At 36.7% G+C, this 13,993-nt stretch overlaps 1 long non-coding RNA gene across 1 annotated transcript in view; it reads left to right on the top strand.

The window, feature by feature from the left end:
• Positions 1-1,523: 1,523 nt before the first annotated feature.
• The window catches only part of LOC142105703 (uncharacterized), a 207,773-nt gene continuing 195,303 nt past the window's right edge, over positions 1,524-13,993 (top strand). The window contains exon 1 of the long non-coding RNA XR_012679716.1: positions 1,524-1,592. This is a non-coding gene — a long non-coding RNA (uncharacterized LOC142105703). The remainder of the gene's footprint in view (positions 1,593-13,993) is intronic.

Below are 13,993 nucleotides of genomic sequence, written 5' to 3' on the forward strand. Positions count from 1 at the left end.
CAATGGGTGTAGGTTCACTCTGCTCTACAAGACCAGACACTGCAGGATGTGTGCAATACGTATGTGGAATATGAAATATTAAAAGAACGCACAGGAAAAAAAAAATCAATTAATGTTACCTGTCAATAATATAGTCATTTATGATTAGAAATGGAAACTGTATAAAAATAAAAAAAGAATGATATTTTTTTTTTTTTCCGTTGAAAAACATTTATTAGGCTGTCCTTAATGTCTACTGTACATAAAATACATTGTTACAGTTGCTAATGATTGCAGACACATATTATAGCATGCATACAATACTTACCCATGACTTAGACTAGACCCTTAGCTGGTGCAAGAGATATGGCAGAAAAACAAGAAACTTTTACAAACACAGAGCTTCATGTTAACGTGGCTGCATTCGCTTCAGTTTGGCACGCCCACATTGTGCATCGAGTATGGGCACACGCCCCTTCCCCGCCCTGTTCACTCCCCGAAATCGTAGGCCATCGTAACTGTCATTTGCGTTGTCATACGCAGCGGACTTGCTTTCATCGACGGCCGAGTGTCCTTGTTCTGGGCATGTGCAGAAGGGAATTGCATACGATACGCACAAAGCACAGAGATACGTTCCTTAATGACATAGGCCCTATATAGTCATCAGTGTCTTTCTATAACTGCTGTTTCAGGAATTCGTTTTCTTTTCAAACACTTTTTCTGGTTATATCCCATACATATCATTACATTGCACGCAGTGTATGTTATATAAGACTACTACTACACAGAACTTTGAATGCTTATTTGTCAGAATTGAGGCCCAATTTAAATGGTCCAAAAATTTTAATAATATTAGCATGAGTGTTGGAAATTAAAAGATAAATAATGTCGGAAGTTGACAAAACTGTTTTGTGCAAAGCTAAATTTGGGGGGTAACGGTATCTGCTTAAAAGGGATCATAGTATTGCACAGTTTGTTGGGCCAAGTGTGTCCTGCTTATTTGTTTTTTTTTACTTGCAATTATATACTGTTATAAGTCAATTTACCATGAATTACCAGTATAATGTTATAATCCACTGTGGATAGAATTATGCCTTAATATTTTAAGAGGATTAATTGTTTTTTGCACTGAAACTAGTATGTTTACCCCCATCCTAATGCATCATGGCGGGTGTCTAGGTGTAATCCTGACTTCCCTCTGCACGATGGTGACCTGAGTTTAGAGCTTGAGTTTGAAAAATGAAGAGTGGAAAGACTCTGCAATAAAGTGCAATGTCGGTTTTTATCAGACTAACCTCACTTTTTCAGTGAGGGGGACATTTACGTTTCCTTAGCGATCCATTATATCACAGCTTAGTAACAGTACACTTATAGTGGCTTGTTTTCTTTTATACCTAATGCCCATTTACATGTAGAAGTTGTAATATTTAATAATATTTGATTCTGCCTAGATTGTGATCGTCTCTCTTACTAGAGATGGCCTGACAGAAACACGCAGCAGTGTTGTCATACATGAGGGGCCATGACACATGCTCAGACTGTATGTAGGATTGCAGAGAGGAACCGTTGGTGCATTCGGGGACCTGCCTGATGGGGGTAAAGCCAGTCTAAAAGTAAATATAGCTTTCATTTTTCCCTATCTTTTTGAAATCCATCCATAAGTGACTTTTAGTTTTAGATGAAATTATCATTTAAGTAAAAATATCTCACTTTGTTTATTTATTTCACAGTTTAATGGATAAACATCTCATAGTTAAAAAGAAAACTGGTGATGTTGGGTTACAGCCTAAATTCATCAATGAATTTGAAAGACTGACAAAATAATATAGTATATTTTATATATTGACTAACCTCACAATAGTAGATTGCTTAAAAATATTTAATTCTCATTGATACATTTCAAGGATTCAATATGTCCCATGAAAATTTTATAAGTAGATTAGATAATAATAAACAAATCTGAATACTTGGTTGTCACTTACCATCATAAGTTATGTTTATGTATTGCATTTGGTTTTGTCTTGACATAATTAATTTTACACTGCCATGAGTTATTATGCATTAGATGACAAGAAATCTTACCTGCCATGATACTGATGTAAGGTAATATGGTAAGGTAGCAATGGGTAATATCTCTCTAGTCTCTCTCAGATGAGATGTCCTCTGACCTGACCATCAACTGCCATTAGGTCAAATCAAACATAAACAAATCTGTAGCTGTTTATTTACTGCCGTCTCCATGGTTACAGTGGACACTGGTGATGTCATCACCATCATGGGCCTATCAGAAATGATTTTAAAGTGAAAATACCTAATGTGTCAGCATGATTTATTTTGTATTTATATTTGTATAACTGTTCTGTAAAAGGATGTTAATATGTTATTTGTTACTGCATATTTAATAATAGGTATTTTGGAAATAAAGCTCTGGAGAAGTTCATTTCTTGCAAAAGAAACATACCTGTATGAATTTATTTATAATTTAGGAATGCACCCTTCTCTTAGAAGAAATTTTGGATATATAAACTTTATGTGAAATTATGTACAGTATTTTAGTTCATATCACCTAGTTTACAAAATGTTTGACAATTTAAATATCACGATAGATTTTGGTTTTGGATCTCGATTTATTTAAAAATTGTGAAAAATAGGTAAATACTGTAATTTTGAGTGGTTTTTACTCATATTTTACTATTTATGGAGGGCAGCTATTGGCCTATCTGAACTGTCTGTTTTACATATTTCTTTCACTTCACTAATAGAACATATAAATATTATTTATATACATTCCATAGTTACATACATGGGTCTTGGGACCACCGCCGCTGCTAGTCTCAGGCAGTCCCCTTTACACCAGGATTGTGCAAGGTGAGGGTTCCAGTCCCACCACCACTGCATTTTCAGGTAACCTACGGCCCTGTCCCCCTGAGGCATAGGCAGCTTGGGCTCCAAACTCCACCAGCCTTCCTGCATCAGACCAAGGGGACCTGTCCAATCAGGATGCAGGATGTCCTGAACCAACCGTACTAGGTCAGATACTACTCTTCAGCTTAGCCAAAAGGATAAATCAAGATTGACATTTTAATTTCAAACTGGACATGGTAACTGGATGTAGATATACACTGCATATATATGATTCACAAGGGCAGCATTATGGTACAGATCTACCTCACTCGTAGCTCTGCTCTTGGCTTACGATAAATGATCTGCCGATTGAAAAGTTCATAGTACTAGTTTTTGGTATAAGTACAGGCCACCTTTGTCTATGATCATCATTTATTTATATAGTGACAGCAAATTACGTAGCTGTGTACAATTGGTTTCTACTTGTCTAAATAACTACTGATGCCTTGGTCCATTTAATGACATCTGATTGTTACTGCCTCGTCACTCTCCATGATACATGCTGTTGCAAATTTATTGTGTGTGTAGCATTTCAACATTCTTATCTCTTGCACCTTACATTAAATTTTTGTTGTTGTTGTTTAATTTATCTAATGGGCTTGCTTCAGTTGGTGACATGGAAGATGACATTTTTTTGCAGCCGCTGCAATGTTCTACGTGCAGTTGCTGAATGTCAAAAATGCCCAGAAAAAAACCTGACACACACTCTTTTTGTAATATAGATGTCACTGATTAACACTTTAAAAATTGACAAGTGTCAGGATGAGAGCATAAATCTGATATGATGAAATAGAATATTCAATGTCACGGCCCAAATAAAACTTTGCATGGATACATAAATTAACCTGATCTTCAACTTAGATAAATGTGTGACCAAATGTTTTTTTTTTTTAATGAAACAATGAGCCCAGTAGAAGGTGATTAAGTTAAGCAAACCATTTGTGAAGAGACCAGCTTAAGATATGCAGATCACAGACATCCATTGTATTTGATCATGTATTTCCCTAGCTAATTGACTTCCTTTCAATAGGGTTGTAAACACAAACTAACCGCTAGGTGTAAATTGGAGAGCTATATGCCTAGGTGAGAATCTTGGAGACTCTTGTATAAAACCTCTATGGTCTTTATGCAGAAATGTGAACTGGAAAGGAAATTAATTCATTTTTCATATTTTGGGAAATCTGAGTGCCACTACATACTGAGGAGCAGAAAACACACCAAGGTTGTAAATGACAAGTATGGGGGGTATCCGTGAACAGCTAAAATCACATATCTTTGAAATAGGTATGTCACATTGTCATAATTCCATCATGTTTGGTATTTAAATATGTGGGAGATTATGACCGGTTTATTGAAGGGGGAGTTATTTCTCTGGGAAATATCTGTGAAGAATTACCCACAGGTCAAGACTTTGGGAATATTTGTGAGCAAAGTATAGTGACAACCTGGGGACATTCCTGCCCCATATTAGCATTAAACACTGCCCCTGTGAAGACCATCCCATTTCGTTTTGCTTAAAAACCTGTGTTCTGGAGGAACAAACTGTCAGCTTCTTGGGGATCAATCTAATTGAAGGACTGTCCATCTTTTCTGCCTGTCCCAGGCATACAGATTATTATATGTAAGTAATGCTCTGTACTGTGATCCCTTTTGTTTTTATAACTGTTTGCAATTATTTATTTGTATGTCAAATCTTTATCTGTTTTTATTATCTGTAAGCATTGTACTTTTTGTTTTTTAAATCTAAATTTTAATAGTTCTGTCCTTATTGCTCTAAACGAATCCATTAGCCTGTTTAGAATAGACAGATTGCTTGGCGGGATGAACTGTTTAGATACCAGAGTGAGAAAAGTTAACTATTTAGCTACCACAGCACAGAGTGTGCGCAATTGGGTGATTAAGTCATAGGTTTGCTACGGGCCTTATTCGTAGCAGGGGGCAGTTGCTGAGAGGTGTGAAGCCTGCGTTTGTGTTGGGACGGGTCCAGCGAAATCTGTAGCATTAGAGAAAGAGGTGAGTGTGAGATTTGGGGCTGGAATCCTGTGTTCCCTTACAGTAAGCTTCCAAGTCACAAGTGCGCAGAGGGCAGTTTGTGACTGATAAAGGGGTTCAGGAGTGGTTTCCTGACAGGATAGAGGTGATATATTGTATGGCGGTTGGAATATATATGATAAGATATCTAATCAGGAAGTAGCTAGAGGGGCTTATCCCTGACAACAAGTATTGAAAAATAGAAAAGATTAGGATATATTGCCTTTTCTTGGGATGTACAGCTGCATTGACACTCACACGCAAACACCCACATTTTTACAAAATGAATTCAGATATCACTGCCCCACACAAGATTACTTTCACTAGAAAAACTTAACATTTTATAAGAAATAAATCTATTTGTTTTTTGGATTCTGCTGCTAATAATCTTACAGCAAAAGCACTCTATTTTTAATATCTACCTCAGTCTATATACTAGCACTATTATATACTGTACGCATTAATTGCAACCAGTAGCCATTACTCCATCTAAACTCTCTGAAAGATTGAAATTAAAACCAATTGATCACCACACTGTTCTATCTGACTGATCTCTACAGAACTGCATTACAACAATCACAACTATTCTATTGTTTTCTCTGTCCCTCTTTCACCCTGCACCCTATTGTCCTTCATGCCGCCTGTTCTTAAATGGCACATGAGAAAATGAGGGAGGCCTATATATAGAAGATATTGATCCAAAAGTCTTGCAAGATTTGCATCAATATTTTCCCAGAAGTTATGTTTTGTCTCAGTTTGAGATCCGAAATTGGTGCGCAAAACAGAGTCATGACTCGGTTTCACTCAGAACCCCAAATCTCAGATCTGTCAGATTTCTCAGAATCCGAAGCCACTCATCTCTAAACTTCACTGCCACTTCTAATTACATGACTCTTTCTCACTGCTTCTAACCACTTCTCTCTGTGCTTCTAATCACTGCTCCTATCTATCTTGTCCATTGTTTCTGTCTGCACTGCTCCTAGGTCCTAGGTGTGGCTAAAGGTGCTAGGGGCAGAGGCGGGGCATGTGTGGCTAAAGGTGCTGGGCAGAGGGTGCATATGTGGCTAAAGGTGCTGGGCAGAGGGGAAGCATGTGTGGCTAAAGGTGCTGGGCAGAGGGGAAGCATGTGTGGCTAAAGGTGCTGGGCAGAGGGGGGGCATGTTTGACCAAAGCATGTGGGCAGAAGGGGGGCCTAATTATAAAACGTTAGTGATTTATTGATTTAATGCCAGGGATTGTTGAAGTTTCCTAAATTTCATGTACCCTTTTTTTTTTCCAAATAGGGCCTCCAACATTCAAGGATCCAGACAAGTAGCAACTGAGCTAAATACACCAGCAGCCACAGGTGGTGAAAGTGACAAGAACAGGTAGGTGAGAGCAGGACATTCTGTCAACTGTCCTGAATCTGGTGGGGCAGACCCGAATTTGGGTGACTGTCTCGCTTAGTCAGGATTTGGTCTGACTTGAAGGACAGTTGGAGGATATGTCCTGCTTCACCGTGTACTGCTCGTGAAGGCAGAACTGCTTGCATCTAACAGTAGTGCACACAGTATTGCCTGTGTAGTTGTCAAAAATGATAACCATGTTACATCATAGGGGCCTCTCTGTTTATAATCCCCTGGGCCCCCAAGAGCCTTAATCCAGCTCGGGTCCAGGGTGTCAGATTGAAACCTAGTGCTCTTTTCCTCCTATCAGTTGCACACCTCATATTATTTGTTTTAGGTTAACCCTAATACAAATAATAACCCTATTAGTATATAGGGCGAAGCAAAAACAAGACTTTTGCTCGCAAAAACTTCTGTTTTTTAAAGTAAAATGGCTTTTTGCATTTTGATAAGGAAGTAAATTATTTCTAGAACTGGATGTATTGCTGCATCATAGAGTTTGTAATTAGATTTTTCCGCATTATTAATTACAGGAAAAACTGATTTTTGCTCTGGGAGGGTAAAGCTGAACCATGGGGATATGTCTCAATTCATTTTCTTTGCATCAACATAGTGAGAATACTGTTGCAACAGTTTGTTAATTTTGTTACCTGGTTATTTAAAAATATGAAATTTGGTCACTTAATTGTCTTGCCATAAGATCATTCTAATGCTATTAATGTTTAATCAATGCAGAAAATATGGCAAAAATAACATAAATAAAATTACACATTATTATTTTATGCACAACTACATAACAATGTACACACATTCTGCATGCATGACTTAGATGCAGGGAGTTACTCACTTTTCCCTCTCACATACCTCCCTATATTTAGATTCCTGACAGCGAGACAAAATAAGCCACACCCATTTCTGCCCAACTCCACCCACCAATGGACATATTTGTGTAAACCTTCACCCACTAATGGGCACATTTGTGTAAAACTCCACCCACTTCCTGTCAAACAGGCTAGACCCGTGATGGCTAACCTATGACACGCGTGTCACTCGTGACACGCGGAGGCAGTTTGACTGACACGCCAGGCGATTCAGTCAAACTGCTTGATTTTAAACATACTAAATATTTTTTTCTGTACAGCAGCCGCGGGCGCTTCTTTGACAGCGCCGCAGCTGCTGTACATCTCCCCATCGGCGAAATGGAGCTGCTGCGCATGCGCGGTCGCAGCAGCTCCTCCTTTTCATATCTCCCGGCATCACTGGCTGGATTACCTGGAGCACAGTAGGACTTGCACTTATTTTACAATTTAATATTTGATATATTAGCTTTAGATCCTGCCACGATCAATCTTCTGTAGTGTTTTTATTATTAGACAAAAGACTCCATTTCTGGTGAGCCTGCAGGGTATGCAGAGCTGTGTGTGCGATTATATATAAATATTGTATTATAGGATTAAAAAAGTAGAGGATTCCTCTACTTTTTTAATCCTATAATACAATATTTATATATAATCGCACACACAGCTCTGCATACCCTGCAGGCTCACCAGAAATGGAGTCTTTTGTCTAATAATAAAAACACTACATAAGATTGATTGTGGCCAGTATCTGGTTTCACCCTGTAGCCCAATGACACTATATACACATACATATACATATATATATATATATATATATATATATATATATATATATATATATATATATAAAATTTACACATATACATACACTTTTTTTTTTTTTTTTTTTTTTAAATGACACGCGACCCGAGGAAGGCTACACTTTTTTCCGATTTTTGACACACCAAGCTGAAAAGGTTAGCCATCACTGGGCTAGACCATTCTTCCACCACCTAAAGATTTAATGCATGTTTTCATTTTGGCTCCACAAACTTTAGCACATGTGCTACCAATAATTCCTTCCAGCTTGTCTTCAATAGAGGAGAGAATTTAGTTGTGTCAAGAGCATAGTGTATAATTGAATTGAGCTTCCAAAAAAGGTGCTACTACTGCATGTAAACAAGAGACGCTTTTTCATTAATGATGAGTTTCTGAGTAGTAAAGAGTTCTTTAGCAACACTGGTTGCTAGCTCCAACAGCTCACCTCCTGCACATGGCAAGCTGCACTCAGGGAAGTGGAAGCCAGTAACATGACCGGGTAAACACATTTTTGTGCACAAACACTGCTGTGTAAGAGCTCCATTTTCTTTTATGTGTTCCATTTTCAGTGGTACATTCTATGTCTAGCTGCAGTACACATATAACCACATAACTTATAAGCCAAAAGACTATAAGATGCCAGAACTGAGTTAGACTGTGGTTCTCCAGCTGTTATGGAGCAATAATTGTAACTGTACTCTGCATGCACTGACAGTCTACTATGGGACTACAAGTCCCAGCATGCCTTGCCATCCTGAAATCAACAAGACTAAACTATACATTGTAATCTGAATGTATAAACAGATTTGCATGAGGCTGTCACTATCATTTATCTGTAACACTGGTATATCACCTATAGCTGGAGGAACCACATTTTTAAATAATTATGGTTACTCTCCATAGGTATTAAATCGGCAAAATTAATAATAGTCCAGTGGGGATTTACAAGCTTCTAAAATCATGTTATTTGTCCGTTTCAAATTTGGGTACTTACCATGGTTTGGTCCCTTAAAAGGAGTGATGTGTGTATATCAACACTATTATATGTTTTTTGCATGTATTTATTTACATGACTAGTTATTTAAAATAATATTTTACATATTGAATTAGATGAGAAAAAGCATGGTGACACTTTAGTTTAGGATTTATGTCAGGATAGGGAGTTCCTCTGCTACGATCACTTGCACCAGCTACAGGGCAGGTGCATGTGCTGACTGATAGTGGCGACGTTCACCCATGCAAGCTAGAACATGTGTTTCAATCATGTTCTAGCTGTAAACATGCATTTTATGTACAGTAGTCATTAATAACACTCTGATAAATGTATTTCATAAGGGAAAACGATATTAAACAATCATTTTATTAAAAAATATTTTTTTTTATTGAATGTATTACTATATTGACTATATTATTAACAGGTGACAATAATTGCATACTTTTTTTTGTGCGTTATACTGGGACTTGTGCATATATATCGTACATATCCTGCATTGTGTTTTGTCTGTCTCAATAAGACAAGTGCCATATATTAAGGGCATACCTAGACCCGTATTCAACAACATATGTTTCTTCAGATCCACTTTTTGTTGAATACAGACATGTATATGACCGAATTACATGCGTTTTTTAAGAAAAACACACAATAAATTAATGTTGCGTGCCTTAATGAATTAGTTTCAAAAGTGTCTCTGTGTTCCAAAGAAAGGCAATAAAGGTAAAACAGTACCAGACTAGTCAAACTCAAACCAACATGAGGGGAACATCTTATACTGTGCACTAGAGATAATACTACCAACATACCAGGCACATTGAGAATAAGCATTAGATGATCACAAGATACATAAAACTTGGCTATGTGCAATTATAGGAGTAAGTTTACAACTCGGATCTCGTGAGTTTTGAATTCCTTTTTAAGATCCAACATAGTGAGGGGTGGGTGGGAGGGCGGACCCCCATTTTTCTTTTCTGCCACTGCTGTGTGCCAATGTGTCCTAGATGTGCTAGGAACTGCCACTTAGCATCCAGCCGGTCTTTGTTTCAAAGTGTATGAAAATAATATTGTGATCTGTGAGGTGGTCAAGATTGACTGCAAATGACTTGAAATTAGTGTTATTGAGGTTAATAATAATGTAGGGGAGAAAAAAGAAAAATTAGGTGACTTTAGCATATTTTAAGATTTTTTCAAAAAAATCCAAAACCAAAACACACGAGGGTGGTTTTGCCAAAACCAAACCCAAAACACGAAGCTAATCCAGATCCAAAACCACTTCACGGGGGTCAGTGAGCATCTCTAATTTATATACTAAATCACCTTTTTTTATCATTATTTTTACTGTTTAAATTTCTAATTAGAAACACTAAGGACTAATTGTTTAGCAGAGAACTGTGACATTGCTGCAATAAAGTTAATAACATAGTAAAATAAAAAAGCCATAGCTGTCTGCTAGGTTCTATTATAGTGTAGTGAGAGAAGAGAGGTCAATATGTCAGTCAAATCAACTAATTTTCAAAGCAAACAAGATAAATGTTGGCTGTAATCTTCAACTGAAAAACTGGAGGCAAATTTAATATATTTATTTTCTCCAAAAGGAAGCAGCAGATAATGTTATAATATGAATTGTAAAAAATTGTGTGGAATTCCCTTTTAACAATGAAATTGGAGAAGTTGTAGTTTCAAGGAAACTTTGTAAAATAGGAACTATGTGATAAATATTAGAGATGTGTGCAGACCCTCGGGTGTCATTGTCGGTTCTAAACCGACTTCATATTTTGGTTTTGCTACCTGTCTTGTCAAACAAATGCAAAAGGTTTTGTATTTGGATTTAATTCAAAATTGTGGAAAACAGGTCAAATAATGTCATTGTGAGCTGTTGTGTTCCTATATTACTATTTATAGCATTAATATTCATTTTCAGTCGTTTCCAGTCTTTCTTCTAATGATTCCTTCGCAACGGTCCCAATTTTGACCAATTTTGGCCAAAGTTTGCAGCGAGCTGTCTGAATGAAGGATTTTGTAACGTTGCCACCATTGAATTTGCTTTCTTTCATTCAATAAAAAAATAATAATAAACTGCATAGTATTGATATCTCCCTTTCATTGCACCCAAAGTTCCTTTACATGTTCAAACTTACTACTACTGTAATTGAATAAATAAATATTCACATGGACACCAATGTCAATTTGGAAAAAGGTCACAGTTTTTATTTAAACAAAATTGGTGGCAGAGAGAGCAATGCGAGTCAGCCAATAACTAATAGCAAAACCAAACAGTGGAAGGTCAGATTGCTATTACACTACTGGTCCCAGGAAATAAACCTTTATGATGTTACTGTTTCCTAGTAACTGTCATAAGCTTTTAGAACCAGCAGGAGAGGTCTTCACCTATAGCAGCTGACTTTCCCGTAGAGTTGGACGAACTCAAGTGTATTTCTTACATGTCACTAACATAACAGAAAGGAAAGTTGCTCAATCATTTTATAGACTAACAGAAGGTGCTTAAAAAAAGGTGCTTAAAAGGATGGGGTTATTATGAAAGAAGCAAATACATAGAAAAATTCCCCAGCACATGGCTGTTAACCGGTAACAAAGCTGCTATTTCATGCAAAATTCTTAGTCACTAACATATAAATATTATTTATATACATTCCATATTTATATACATGGGTCATCGGGACCGCCTCCGCTGCAAGTCTTGGGCAGTCCTCTTTGCCTCCTGGTTGAATGAAGTTTCCTCCGGGGGAATGATTTTTCACCTGCCCTCTCCATAAATATATAAAGTGCCCTGGTTTGATTCAGAGAGGCATTATTATAGCACAGAGCATATAAGTAAACAAGGGTATTGAAAGCCATACTCTTGGCAACCAATGAATACTCTGGCAATGTATTGTGTTCCTAATATTTGAATTTTTGTAATATGGGTGCAGGCTACCTTCATCTCTCAGCATCCTCATTTATTTATATAGCAGCAAAAAAATGAAAGCCATGCTCTTGGTAACCAATAAATACTCTGGCAATGTGTTGTGTGGCTAATCTTTGAATTGTTGTAGTTGGGGGGCAGGCCACATTTATCTCTCAGCATCCTCATTTATTTATACAGCAGCAGCAAATTAGGTAGCTCTTTACAATTGGGTATCTACTTGTGCAAATATCTACTGATGCCTCAGTCCATCTGATGACAATCGTTACTGCCCCTTTACTCTCCATAATGCCTGTATAAAGTTTCACATTTAGTGTGTGTGCATCATTTCAAAATTTTTATCTCTTGGACCTTACACTAATTTTTTTGGGTTATTTAATTTATCCAATGGGCTTGCTTTAGTTGGTGGCATGGCCACGGCATACAGCCGCTGCAATGTTCTACATGTAGTCCACTGAATGTAGAAATGCCCAAAGAACATCTTCACACACAAATTCACCCTTTTAAATATATATTTCACTGAATGACCCTACGAAAATGGACAAGTATTGAAAAATAGAAAAGATTACAATATAAAACATGTGCAGCTGCATGCTGGCCCTTACAATCACCTTTTATGAAAATAGATTCCACTGAGTGACCCTTCCAAAATAGACAAGTATTGAAAAAATAGAAAAGATTAAACTACATTTTTTGGGGGGTGGGAAGCTGCGTGCTGACCCTTAAACACAAAGTCCCTTTTTTAAATATAGATTTCACTGAATGACCCTTCCAAAAAATAGACAAGTATTAAAGAACAGAAAAGATTAAAATATAATAATATATATTATTTTTTGGGAGTGTGCAATTGCTGCTGTAATCTCACACGCAAACACTGTTTTTTCAAAATTATTTCAGTTGTCACTGCCCCACAAAAGATTACTTTCACTAGAAAAATTTTCAATTTTGAAAAAAGGAAATCTATTTGTTTTTTGGATTCTGCTGCTAACAGGCTGATAGTGAAAGTACACTGTTTTTCTCAATAAATAAATATACTAGTTAGTTCAGTATGATTGAAAACAAAATAGAGAACACCGCACTAACCAAAATCTAAAATCTGTGGAGCAGCTAAGTTCAATATAGGACAAGGTGATCCAACTTGCCTTAGATATATAGAAAAATAGATAGAAAACCAGCGTTAAACACAGATATATGAAATAATAGATTGATGGTGGTAATCTCAAGTAATGTAAAAACAATGTTTATTTTTTTATAATGCAAAGATGGAAGCACATCTGTGCAATATGCCACAAACAGCAACTGTGACAATTTATAGATTCATGAAACAAATCCACAATTGGAAGTCCATTGATATGTATACCAACACAAAGAAAATAAAATTCAAAACACATAAATAAACATAATAAATGAACACAAAAGCAATTACAGTTGTATAGTCCAGAAATGCCTCAAACAAAATTCTTGAGCGTTAATTATAAGTGTACAAAATAGAAAAATGCCTGCGCATGCCAGGTATAGAGTAAAAAGAGGAAAAAGGTCTTGAGTAGATATCTATATTGAATGACCAATACGGAAATAGCTGGACGCACTGTCCACCACTATACTTGCAGTTAGTTGTGGGGCGGAAGTCCTCTTAGTCCATTACTAAATGGTAGAGCGATTTGGGAAGAGTCTTTTCCGATGAGTAGCGGTGGCATGCGTTCCACCTTGGAACACATGCTACTTCCTGTTTCCTGTTCAAAGTAAGATGAGGTCACGACCGGTTTCGTCACACTTTTGACTTTTTTCAAGGGATGTCTGAGCAATGTAATGGGTATCCTGTCTTTTATAGCCATAATTCACGTTGATTAGTCGTCTAATTCATTATCTGTGACCAGTGTTAAATGCAATTTAATTGTCCTTTAGTCGAGAAGATATGCAGTTGAGACATGATAGCAGAAAACGTTAGTGGTTGATGCAGGGAATATATGATATCATATTAGACATAAAATATAAAGGCTAATAGAATGAAATGGAGGATAAATACATTAAGGGTAACATTTTACAGTTGTAACATCACTAGGAAGGGAATATAAATATGAATTAAAAATAAAAATAAATATGAATAAAAATAAATATA

This window comes from Mixophyes fleayi, chromosome 1 (genome assembly GCF_038048845.1).
Source record: "Mixophyes fleayi isolate aMixFle1 chromosome 1, aMixFle1.hap1, whole genome shotgun sequence".
Taxonomy (NCBI): domain Eukaryota; kingdom Metazoa; phylum Chordata; class Amphibia; order Anura; family Limnodynastidae; genus Mixophyes; species Mixophyes fleayi.